The sequence below is a fragment of the Zootoca vivipara genome, chromosome 1 (assembly GCF_963506605.1).
Source record: "Zootoca vivipara chromosome 1, rZooViv1.1, whole genome shotgun sequence".
Lineage (NCBI taxonomy): Eukaryota > Metazoa > Chordata > Lepidosauria > Squamata > Lacertidae > Zootoca > Zootoca vivipara.
The window spans coordinates 27661696-27674046 of NC_083276.1; the positions used below are offsets into that span (position 1 = coordinate 27661696).

The 12351-nt window shown below is 43.0% G+C and overlaps 1 protein-coding gene across 1 annotated transcript in view; it reads right to left on the reverse strand.

Annotated features, from left to right (window-relative positions):
• The window catches only part of NRXN3 (neurexin 3), a 1204733-nt gene that overhangs the window by 642715 nt on the left and 549667 nt on the right, over window positions 1–12351 (reverse strand). The gene's annotated exons all lie outside the window — the stretch shown is intronic.

The window sequence follows — 12351 nt, forward strand, 5'->3', positions numbered from 1 at the left end:
AATATGAGGCCATTATGTATCGTCATCATGCACCAAAGAAGAAAAGGAAACCAAACACTTTTTTTTCTTATTTCATGGACATGCAACAGAAATCCAGGACACACAGAAGACATGGGGAATTGCACACTCAGCAACAAACAGAAAACTGTGACACACAGCAGAAAGAAGGTGTGGAAGGTAGCATATTCCCTCTTAGGCAGGCTCAGAAGAAATCCTTATAATAACTGATGTTTGCCTCCCCCCCCCCCCGCCCATCCCAAGATTCACCATAATCATCCTAGTTCTTTCAACAATGCAGCCTGATTCTCCAAGCTGTCTGTTACTTGCCTCCTCATGATTGATTTTCATCAAGGATGGGATAGGATGTTGTTTGGGACTTCCAATCATTTCTTCAATGCAGGTTGGAATGGGAGAAGGGAACTGACAGCTCATTTCTCTAGTAACTGTCCACTTTATCCAAAGACCTATCAGCTGGTCTTTGAAAGGAAAATGGTTGGTAGGATCTGGTACAATGTCAACTCCTGCTCTTTGTTGGTGCCTTTGACCCTGCCTCTTGACCCTTTGTATCAATGTCATTTATTTTCAGCACCACAAATATGAGAGACAAAAATTGTTTTATAGGATCTCGTGGTGGAGGCAGGGTTTGTGGGTGTGGCACATTGTTGTGGCAATCCCTGTGACTGCCCCCACGTGTCCCGATCCATGATCTATTCTGTTTGTCTCCCCCCCCTCCGTGACCGGCGTATCTCATGACGTTTTGAAGGATGGTATTTGTTCTTGTCTTGTGGTTATTTGGTGGGGGATTTGGGGGCAGTAGTGGTGCTAAATTTTAAAGTAAAAACCCCTTGCCGTGCCCCCAAGTCCGTTGTTGTGGGTTATCCCCCCCAGGCCTAGTGGGGGCCTGGCAGGGGCCTACATAAAACAAAGGCTGTGCTGCGGCCTGCGATCCATGCACTTGTTCTCTCCCCCCCCCCCAGGCCTAGTGGCCTGACAGGGGCCTACATAAAACAAAGGCCGTGCTGCGGCCTGCGACCCGGGCACTCCCCCTCTCCTCCCCCGGGACTAGTGGGGGCCTGGGGGCCTGGCAGGGGCCTAGGGCCACCTTGGTGGTTTCAGTTGCTTGGTTGATTATGTCATCATTTGGTTTGTGGGTGTGGTGTAGATTTCACAGGAAGGGGGGTGTACTGTGGGAGGAATTCCACTTGAGGGCGCTGTTTTACTTTATGGAAAAGCAGGTTTCTACCTGCCCAGGTGTGAAATTTGAGGGATTTTTTTTCTAACAACGCTCGGGGAGTGGCCTGGATCGTTGTGTCAAAATTTCAGGACGATCGGTCAAGCGGTTACGGAGAAAAGTGGAACACACACTTTCACGATTTTTACCTTCATATATATATATATATATATATATATATATATATATATATATATACTGTGCATCAGTTCCTCTCCCTTAAATACAACAGCAAAAACTTGTGATTTCAGGATGAGGAACACACATTTTGACTTGGTCCAAGCCACTGAGCCATCTGGGTGTAATGAATGAACAGCATCCTCTGAGATTCATCAATCAAACGGATTTTCCCCCTCCTTCCCTGTTGTGGAAGGAGGTGAGATCTGCCATGCACAACACAGTTTGTTTTGCTGTTTTACCAAACTCAGAAGATCTGGAAGACTAGAGAAAATGAACCCTCCCTTACCACCATCAACAGAGAGCTGCATTTTGGATCAACTAATGAAGAAGAAGAAAAACACCCAGCAGTTTACACTTCTGTATTTACACTTCTCATATCCATTAAAGGAACAGTAGAGGGATTCATCTGGTATACTACTGACCAAGAAAATGCTGAAACAAAAGCAGAGGTTTAATGGGCTGGATCCAGAGTTCTAGTGAGTGGAACTCTGCTTGGGGGACACTCCTCACTGGAGGAATGGCGGAGGAAACTTTCACCAGTTCTGAGGAGGCAGCTTTAGTCAACTCCTCCTCCCCCCCATACCTCATGAGAATCTGCTCTGTGGAGTTGAGGTACCCTCTGGAACATACTGTAATAAGCAAGGGGCTGCAGTGGGAAGCATGGACTTGCCTCCTTTACTGGATCTCAGTCCCTGGCATTTGATCCATCCTTTCCCCCCCTGCAAACTATTCTTCAGCCAAGGGGAAAGAACATTCACCAAGTGATTAGTTCTGACGGGGCAATGAGATGGACTTTACTTGTTGACATTCTGCTTCTTACAAGGCTGCGAAGAAGCAGGAGTTCTGACAGTGGTGAGGAAAACTAAGCCTGACTTCCCAGGCCTAACCCCTCACCTGGTTCACACATGCAAGTAAAACCACTTGACTATTTTTCATTTGAAACCTGGCAGCTCATTGGGTAAACTGACTCCACCGAACAGCAACAGTGCTGGGGTGAAGATCAATGGGCTAAGGCCCAAGAACAAGTTTTTGGGGGTGCTCCCCTCAAAAAAGAGGCGAACCTGATTAAAATTGTATTAAAATCCAAGCTGGGGGATACTTCAGAGTTTACCCCTCCTTTGAAGAGGTGCCCCACATGAAAAAGCCCATCCCACAAGGGACCCTCTTAGCTAAAGTCTGCTTCACAAGGGGATGCCTTTTGTCCCCCAGCCCAGGAAAGGCCATAGCTCGATGATAGAACATCTGCCAGGCTCCAGGTTCAAACCCCAGGTATGGCTGTAAACAATTTCCTTCCTGAAGCTGCTAGTCAAGGTAGTGGATACTAGACTGGATGGGTGAAGGCTCTGACACAATATAAGGCAGCTCCCTATGTTCCAGTGTTCCTTGAGGGCATCACTTCAAAGCAACCTCATAGCAAAGCAACAAAAATGGGGAACATGTTGTCCTGCTGTGCTTGAAAACATCAGCCCTTTGCATGTAAGTGCCTGGGAAACACAACTGGTTTCACTTTAAGCCTCTCTGTGTATGGCTATCTAGCTTGCATCCTTCTGTTCAGACAGGCAGCAGGCTGGCCTGAGTGGCATCAGCAGGATGGGAGTAGTTCAGGATATTAACACACCAGGGGCAGGGGGAGATACAAACCCAGAGCTTCTGTCAGGATTCGAGCTGCTGTGTAACAAGCCTCAGGAACACCTGCAGGCAACGGCAGTGCTACCATCTGCCCAATGGCAGTGCTACCATTTCGTCTAAGGAGATGGGCTACGACAGAAGCAAAAAAGGAGGCTCCAGGCTTACAGGAGAAGCAGCTTTTGGATTTCACCCTCTTGCTGCTTTTCACAAACAACACACCTGTTTCCCTTTTATGGGGGCATACTTTGTTTGATTGTACTCAAAGCATGTATTCTCTGGCTGGACTCTATTGACGTGAACATTTTCTCCATAGCTCCTCTACTAGGGAGTGAACTGCCACATTCACAGACACTCACACCAATGTCCAAAGATAATCTAAATGAGACTCCACCTCAGATTCACCCTACTAGATCAGCTTCCCTTCTAGTACCCTGCAAGTTATAATTCACAACTCAATGGGATTTAAGGGAGGGTTATGTGGGGTGGGGTGGGGTGGGGGGTAAGGATGGCATAAGCTCATATGAACTATGGGCTTCACCAAGCAACCTGTTTATGGATCATTCATCCTAATTTGCTTGTGCAAAGCTTATGCAGACCTAAACTATGTTAGGTCTCTATTGAGCTTTTGTTCTGATTCCTTAGCAGGCATAGCTGCCAAGTTATCCCTTTTTTAAGGGAAATTCCCTTATGCTGAATAGGCTTCCTCGTGAGAAAAGGGAAAACTTGGCAGCTATGTTAGCAGGGAGTTGTAGAACAATGAGTATTCCTTCTGATTTGCTTTTGTGGTGTCTATAAACTTTCCTGGTTATCATTTGTTCGCTCTCCATCAGTGCATTCCCTCCATCACTTTCTTAACCACAAAAAGGTTCTGTGTTTAAGTGTATCTGTTATGCTAGGGAAACATAGTATTTTAATACACCAACTCTGCAAACTTAAAATTAAATCCACATGGCCTTTATTTTATTTGAGGAACTGGATGCATAATTTAATTAAGTAATATTGCCAGCTGGTTCACTTCAAATAAATTCTTCTCAGAGAAAACCCATTGAGATAAGTGACCCTAAATGAGGGCTCATCCACACCTCCCTTTGTCCTGTGATTTCTTCTGTGACTTCTGGGCACGGGTCCTGCAGCTTTCCCCAGGAAAACCCACTGTTTATCACTGCATTGGAACAAATGCCAATCCACATAAAACTCAATTGTTGTTTGCTCTGGTTCAGCATTAAATAGTGGGAAATAAACAGTGGGTTTAAAAAAAAACCTTCCCCATCCCAGGGGCTATAAGAGCTACCTTTCTAATGCTGGAGCCTTTTAACTTCCAACAGGAAATACAAACTGGCTCAGCTTTATTTAGTTACAGCCTGTTTGATGGACAGAAGTTGAGTTTCTGGATCATTGTGCTCACTTCACCTCTTTGGCATTCCCCAAGGAAGGTTCACATGAGGACTAGAGACTGGTCTTGTGGAGAATTCTTCTTCTTCTATTTCTGTTCCTCGCTGATGTCATAATTCCCCTGCCTGTGACTCTAGAATCTTGGCCATGGGAAGGGGGATGTCACAGGGAATGAGGATTATGGAAGAGAAAGCAAGAGGAGCCCACCAGGGCTTTAGATGCCAAAGAAGTCTGTTTTCATGCACATGACCCTTCAGGTAATAGCTGAGGGCAGAAGCAATGGAGATAGGATACATAATTTATGTGCACAGGGAATGAGAATTGGCACTGAGTAACATCTTTCTCAAGCTCTCCACAAGGTGTCATAAGCTTCATTTTTATTCATGGCATTTCTGGTGCCATTTAACAAGATCCTGCCCACTTAATAAAGCTTTAAAATCTTAACGCTTAATTGTGCAATCACCGGTATAGATTTCAGATGAGTCTGTTTATAGGTGTTGATTTATGAAAAGAGTGTTTGGTTGTTATCATTTAAATCCATCCAACCAATCTCTCTCCCCCACCCCTGCCTTCAAATCTCTTTCTTTCTGTTTAAGGGGATTTTCTTTCACATTTTAGGAAAAATGAACTGGCTCTCTAAAAGGTCCCCCCCCCCAACACAAACGAAGTAGAAAATAATAACCAATGGAAGATCGTCAGCCTAGAATAACTGGCATTTACTGCACAGTTGTTGGTCTATACCGATTATCCCTACAGAAATATGTACGTTTGATAGGGGAAGTGACTCTGTGCATTAATTGGTATGTTATCAACACAAATCAGCAAATGAAATTTCTTCTATTACTCCCTCTCCTGGCCCAGAAAAGCCTTGCCTATTCATTGTTACCTCTTATACAGGTATAGGTTGTTTTCAAAATTGTGCAAGAGGAAGGTAGCTCGTTCAGTGGATTGCTGTCTTCACCTTCTCCCTCAGCAGCAACACCCCCCCCCAAAAAAAAGCCTATCCAAAGGGTGAAGCAGACCAGCATAGTGAGCTGTGTCTTCTAGGTCTCCAATGTGTGCTTAGGGGAAATTGACTAAAACTGGGTGGAGTTCATCCACCTGATTTCAGCCTTTCCCCTCTGCCCCATAGCAGGCACGGATGACACAGTGCAAATATTTGGTCAGTACCCACCTTGATCTCTGAAGGGAGAAGCTTTTGGGGAGGTAGTGTGTGTTGAAAGGAGAAGAGAAGGGTAAGGGAAAGACCCATTGCACAAACTCACTTTCCACTCTCATAACAAGGGATGCAACCCTATATAAATGTGGTGCCCCTGCACTTTCTAAAGATTGGGAAAATGTAAATAATGGGGATGGAGCATGCAGCGGTGGAGGAAGCTGCTTGGGTGCCTGGGGCGGTGCGCCCACAGACAGCGCAAGCTGCCCATAGGGGTGGGGTGAGGGGTGGGGTGAGGGGGGCACTGCGCAGGGCCTCTGGAGTCTGCCTGCCTCCTCCCACTCAGCCACCCTACAGCTGGTGGGGAGGCAGCAGGCGGACCGCTTGGGCAGTGCAGAGCTTGCACATGCCCAAGGAACCACATCTCACCCAGGGGAGACATGTGGCTCAGGCACGCTGCAAGCCCAGCGGTGAGTGCCGCCCGGAATTTTGTCACCCCCCTCAGTGGTGACACCCGGGGCAGTCCACACCAACCACACCCCCTTCCTCCACCCCTGGGAGCATGACTCAGCCTTCCATGAGTGGATTTGATTGTTATGCAATGTGGTGATAAGGAGGAAGGAAGCACAAGTGTCTTCCAACAAATAAGGATAGTTAAGTTCGTGCCTTTCGTTGCCCAAAGATGCAAACATTGATGGACAGGGCCAAGGCAAACTAAAAGTTTTGGGATTTTAACCAACACTTACTATATAACTTAAAGCCCCCTTTTTTGTTGGAAGGGGACATTTCTATAAAATGGGATGGAAATATTTATCTGTTCAGGAAACACTGCACTTGCTCTTAACTGGCTTTGTTTGCCTTGAGTAAAATTAGCAGATACCCAGAACTTATTTGCTACATAATGCTGTGATCAGGGGTGGATTTTGGTAATCTTTCGTAATATGGTGGCCTGTGCAAAGTCAAAAATTGGCACACCCAAATGGCACATAAATTTATAATTATATTTAAATGTTTTAATAGTTTTTATTGAGAATTTTATCGTTTTTTGTAAACCGCTTAAGAGATTTTATTACAATCAAGTGATATATACATTCTGTTAAGTAAAGAAATACCGGTAAATAAATGTGACTGGCCCCCCAAAAAGAAGTGCCATAATTCAAAATCATTGTTTTTTGCCCTCAATGACTTCATAACATACTCAGATCTGGGCAGCACACAGAACTGTGTTGTCAGCCAAAATGTGACTCCTGGCTGGTTGGACTCAAGAAGGAGAAAGAAGACCTAAAAGGAACACCCCTGTAAGGAAGGATAACTCCAGATCCCAGTTGTATTTTTCAACATTCAAACTTGGTGGTGTGCTTGACCTTGGAATTTCTGAACTAAGGGCAAAATAACCAAATAATTTACACAACCAACAAGTCAGTCCTAGGCAGAATTCAGCATACTGACACACCCTGAAATCAATTGGGGTAGGTCACACAAATGCAACCCTACAAATATTTATTTGGAAGTTAAATCCCAATGAAACCAGCGAGTTTGACTTCCAAATGAGCAAGAATAGAATGAGGCAGGTCATTATTCAAGCTTATGAGCATATATCAAAATCAGGCTGTCCTCAGGTGGGTAGATGAGACTAAAGGGGTTCAAAATATCTAGTTATGACTCCCCCAGATACAACTGCAGATTTCTCCCTCTATTAAACAAAATGATACATACCTGCCTTTTTCTTCTCCCTTTCCCCTCACAACACACTATAACAGTTTTGCATAGACCATGCCTGTAAAAGGATGAGTAAGCTGGGATGCCCCTCCCATGGCAAAGTGAACCGCATAAAAGGGAATATGTCTGGATCTTATAATTGCAAGGAAAGCAAAGAGGGGAGTTAAGTGTGTGAGAAAAAGGAGATGTGTACAACACTCATCAGAAGTGGAAACGGAAGGAAGGAAGGAAGGAAGGAAGGAAGGAAGGAAGGAAGGAAGGAAGGAAGGAAGGAAGGAAGGAAGGAAGGAAGGCGATTAAAATGAGGAGTGTTAGAAAGGTATAGTGGGCAAGTCTTTTTCCACCAGACCTCCCCATCGTCCAGGTCACAGCAGCACAGAAAACAGCCCCTCAGATCTCAAGGGAGTTTCGAGTTTCCACGTGGACTCAGATATCCAAACCTATACAGCAAAGATTGGTTTCCTGAAATTAAGGTACCTCTGCATGACACTGTCTGGCACTCAGAATGACTCAGAAGAAGAAGAAAAACATTTCCTTTATTTTATAGGAAAGAGGTGAGGGTTCTAAAACAACCTAATGGAAATTTGTAAATGCCCTGAAGGACAGTGGTCTTGACAGCAGGTATTGTGTAGGGTTTTTGAATGTGAAGCCTATATAACAGCTCAGCCATAACTGGCTAATTAGGTCAAGTTGCAACTCTTAGAACTACCTCATGCAATACCCATTTCAGACACAGAACATACTTACACATCGGAAATAGCATAGAGCCTGTGTGTAGATCATTATCTATGTCCATCACAAACAGATAAATCATTGCACAGACACAAGATGGGAAAATCTGGGAATCTGGCCAAACGTGGCTTCTTGGCGCATGTCCCAAAACCAAATATGTATTTCTTGGAATCTGTTACTTTCATGTTAGCAGCATCACTCATCATGTCGGAACCAGGGAAATGAAAGAGATTCTTTTCTTCGACAGTCCTTTTCAAAATCATGGGGGCTTTATTGGCATCCCAATATCTCTCTCTTTTTCTCCATCATTTAGTAGGATTGTATTTTTTTATTTTATTGTCTTAACTCCTTGTCAACTGCTTCAACAAAGCAGTGTATAATTATTAGTAATAGTAATAATTTTGTTGCATTTTATATTATCCTGCTTCATCTTCGGTTTAAAAATTATTTTAGCATATTAGATTTAATCACTTCCATCTTTGCTCCTCTTGGGTTTCCTTATATTGCTATTTTTTTGTTTGTTGCTGCTGTACAACCCCCCCCCCCCAAAAAAAAAAATCTTCCTGGAAAATTGTTAGTTCTCTAGACTTTTGTGTCATCTCTATCAAGTCTTATAATATTAATATTAATCAAAATGGTTAATTGGATAAGGATAATAACTGGATAATAAAATGGTAACTGGGTAAGGTCAAGTATAATCTAAATTTTGCCTTTTGGTTTCAGTACATACACAAGGATCTTCACACTTGCCAGTCTTCATGTGTGTTTTGTTCTCCACAATCCAGAATACCTTTATCTAGAGAAAAATTCCTTCAGTAGCACCTTAAAGACCAACTAAGTTTATATTTTGGTATGAGCTTTCGTGTGCATGCACACTTCTTCAGATACACTAGAAACAGAAGTGTAGGATAAATGGACATAAATCTGACATCAGGAACCATAAGACTGAAAAACCAGTAGGAGAACACTTCAATCTCCCAGGACATTCTATACAAGATCTCAAAGCAGCTGTTTTATTACAGAGAAATTTCAGGAACAGACTGGAAAGAGAAGTTGCTGAATTGGAAATCATTACCAAGCTTAAAACCATGGGAGCACCTGGGATAAATAGAGACATCGGATTCTTATCTCATTATGCATGATCAAGCTTTCTTTAGCACCTCAGCCCTTGCTTTCCCACCCCAGGACTAATTGCAGCCATCAGCAGCCATTAGCAGTCATATACAGGTTTACCACTCCCATCAGCCCATCACCCATTCCCACCCACCCCCACCACCCTCTGTATATATATATAGGGTCTGACACTTCTGTTTCTAGTGTATCTGAAGAAGTGTGCATGCACACGAAAGCTCATACCAAAATATAAACTTAGTTGGTCTTTAAGGTGCTACTGAAGGAATTTTTTTATTTTGCTTCGACTCAGACCAACACGGTTACCTACCAGTAACTTTATCTAGAGAAAATATGTTTGATGCACCCCAGGAGAGCCTTAATGAAAATCTTAGGTGAACATGAAAAACTTGTCCTTCCCACCCTTATCCTTAAGTTTTTCCAAAACCCATTCTAACAGAAGAAACCCAGTTTTTGATTGTGCTTACCATCTCAGGACAGCAATTACAGAAGGTTTCTGGTGTTGGTGTTTAAACATCTTAGGAACAACGTTTGGCTTCATTCATTAGCCACCAACATTAAATTACCTTCTTTACTTTGCTTTTCCTCTGATTTTAGGTAATGAAATCCAGCTCCAGTCTCCTGCTGTCCATTCTACTCTTCAACTTTGGACTTTCCCCCATCCACATCCTTCAGTGTCTTTGTTATCCAACATGCATTGGGAACTGGTCTGTTTGACATCACTAGATTCTTCTTTAAGAAGCTGGGCACAAACTTTTAACAGTGCCTGCCAATGGCTAGTTCATCCAATGCAGACTTTGCCACCCTGCTGCCCTATAAATATTTTGTACTACACCTCCCATCAGCTCCAGTCTGTCTGGGAGGTGTAGTTCAAAATGTCTGGAGGGCACCAGAGTGTTGAAAGCTGATCTAATGCATGGAACAGCACAAAGAGGTCACATTTCACCCACTTCTCTACGGTATTACCAGTTCACACTTCAAGTTTAGTATGCAAAAGCAAAACCACAGATACCAAATGCTGGGAAAGAAATGGAACTGGATTTGGAAAGTGAAGTACTGTGCGCTTGCATTTATGTGCAATAGGGTTTATATCTGTATAATTACACTGGAGCTCAGAGTAAGTCAGTTATGCATCAGTTTACCTTCCTTTCTCTTGGCTTTCCAAAGTCTGCAGAACCACTGATAGAACCTGCACATTCCCTCTCATCTCTGGAATTGGGCTGCTTAATAAACATAGTAAGAATGAAACCATGCACATATTCGCTTGGAAGAAGGTACCATAGAAATCATAGGGTATATGTCTAAGTCATAATAAATTGGATTATAAACTTCTCAGTCCTCCAAAGGACCGATTCACTTTTTTTCCCCAGTAACCAGACATCCAGTGCCATTTTTTGTTATGTTAACCCCTTATTTCAGGAAATCAAGCTATGCAGTTATGGATACTCTTAGAATGAGATACAGTCAAACCTCTTAAGCTACCCCAAACCATACCTAGACATTTCTCCCCCAAATCCTTCCCACCCCATTCTCCAACCTAGCAGGTTGTGGAATGCTTGCTGTACCCATTTGGCTTAGAGATGTGACTGCATCAAATGATAATGATAATAATAATAATAATAATAATAATAATAATAATAATAATAATTAAAAGGCTCTAAAAGGTTACATTAAAAGGCATCTTTCAGTCCAAACTGGCAATGGAAACAAAAACCTTCTCTACCTTGCAGGTCAGCTTTGGTCAACTCAACTTTGTTAGCAAAAGAATGGAAAAAAGCGAAAACAATAAACCAGAGGTTAGTAAAATGGCAGATAAAACCGGGGTAACATCACTAAAACGAAACAAACAAAAAAACAACTGGAATAACCAGCACAGCCCTTATGCACACTTAAGAGATTTGGGAGGGGTGACGCCACCAAAGACAACACAGAGACACATCAGGAGAGAGGCAGCCATAAAGGCCTCAGTCCATCACTACCGGAACAACATCAATCCAAAACAGCAGACAACATAGCACAGACTAGGGAGGGGGGAGAGTAGACACATTTCTGAAGCACGGAACATCAGATGGAACATTAACGGCACATGATTCACCAATATTCATAAATGAAGCAGCAAACAAGTGTTTCATTTCCTGCGAGGAGCCTCCCTATTCCCCAAGAAAAGCCTAGAGTCAATCGGAATCAAATTAAGTCAACATGGCTGCCAGTGAACCAATCTGGGTATTTCCCTCTGTGATATGCACACCCAGAATGGAACAACAAAAAACTCCTTCCTCAGATCACCTCTCCTCACGGGGTTTTTATCATTATGGGTTTTCATTCCGTTGTATTTTAAAAGCAAGATAGACAGTCCCATGTAAATGGCAATGTTTTCTCCCTTGTAAAATAGCACAATCACCAATTGTGGAAGATGACTCCATCTATGGGCTTCTGCTTATGGAATCCACTGTGTTCTGGAGGAAGTGAACATGATGGCATTCACTGAATATGCAGGTAGACATTGCCCTGTCCACTTTCATATGTTCTGAATCCTACTCTGTTTCTGGATGGTAAAGTGGCAGCATTAAGTATTAAGAATTAAGGAGTTTCAAGGCTGCTAATGCACCTGCCCATTATTGACACCACATGACTCCATTCCTGCTGCCGCCCCCCTTCGGCAATTGAGCCTAACTGAAACCAGACACAATTCAAAATGCCGGTAATACCTTAAGATCCCTAAATAGTTTGGGCCCAGGAAACTAATAGGACCACCTCTTCCAATATGATCCTTCTTCTCATTGGGATCTGCTGAGAAGACCTTGCTTGTACTGTAACTACAAAGGAATATTTCCCCCATGCCTTCTACCACTGTAACATTTAACACTTTAACAGCCAATAGAGAGCAATCTTCATAATGCTTAAAAACTTGTTGCTTTGACAATATAGGAAAACCTTGAAATGGCAATTACTTCTCCTTTGAAACTACTCTCTCTCCATCTCTTGACCAACACAATTAAGTATATTGATGAATATTTTAAAGGGACTTTTGAAAATGAAAGAGAAATATAGCATTCCCCCAACTCCATAACTTCTTCTTTTTCCATTAAGCCCAATGATCAAATCAGTGCTATAGAGTCAAAAATACATTCTCTCACGAGCCAAACCCTAGACCAACTGCTGAACAGATTGAGGTCTCTTA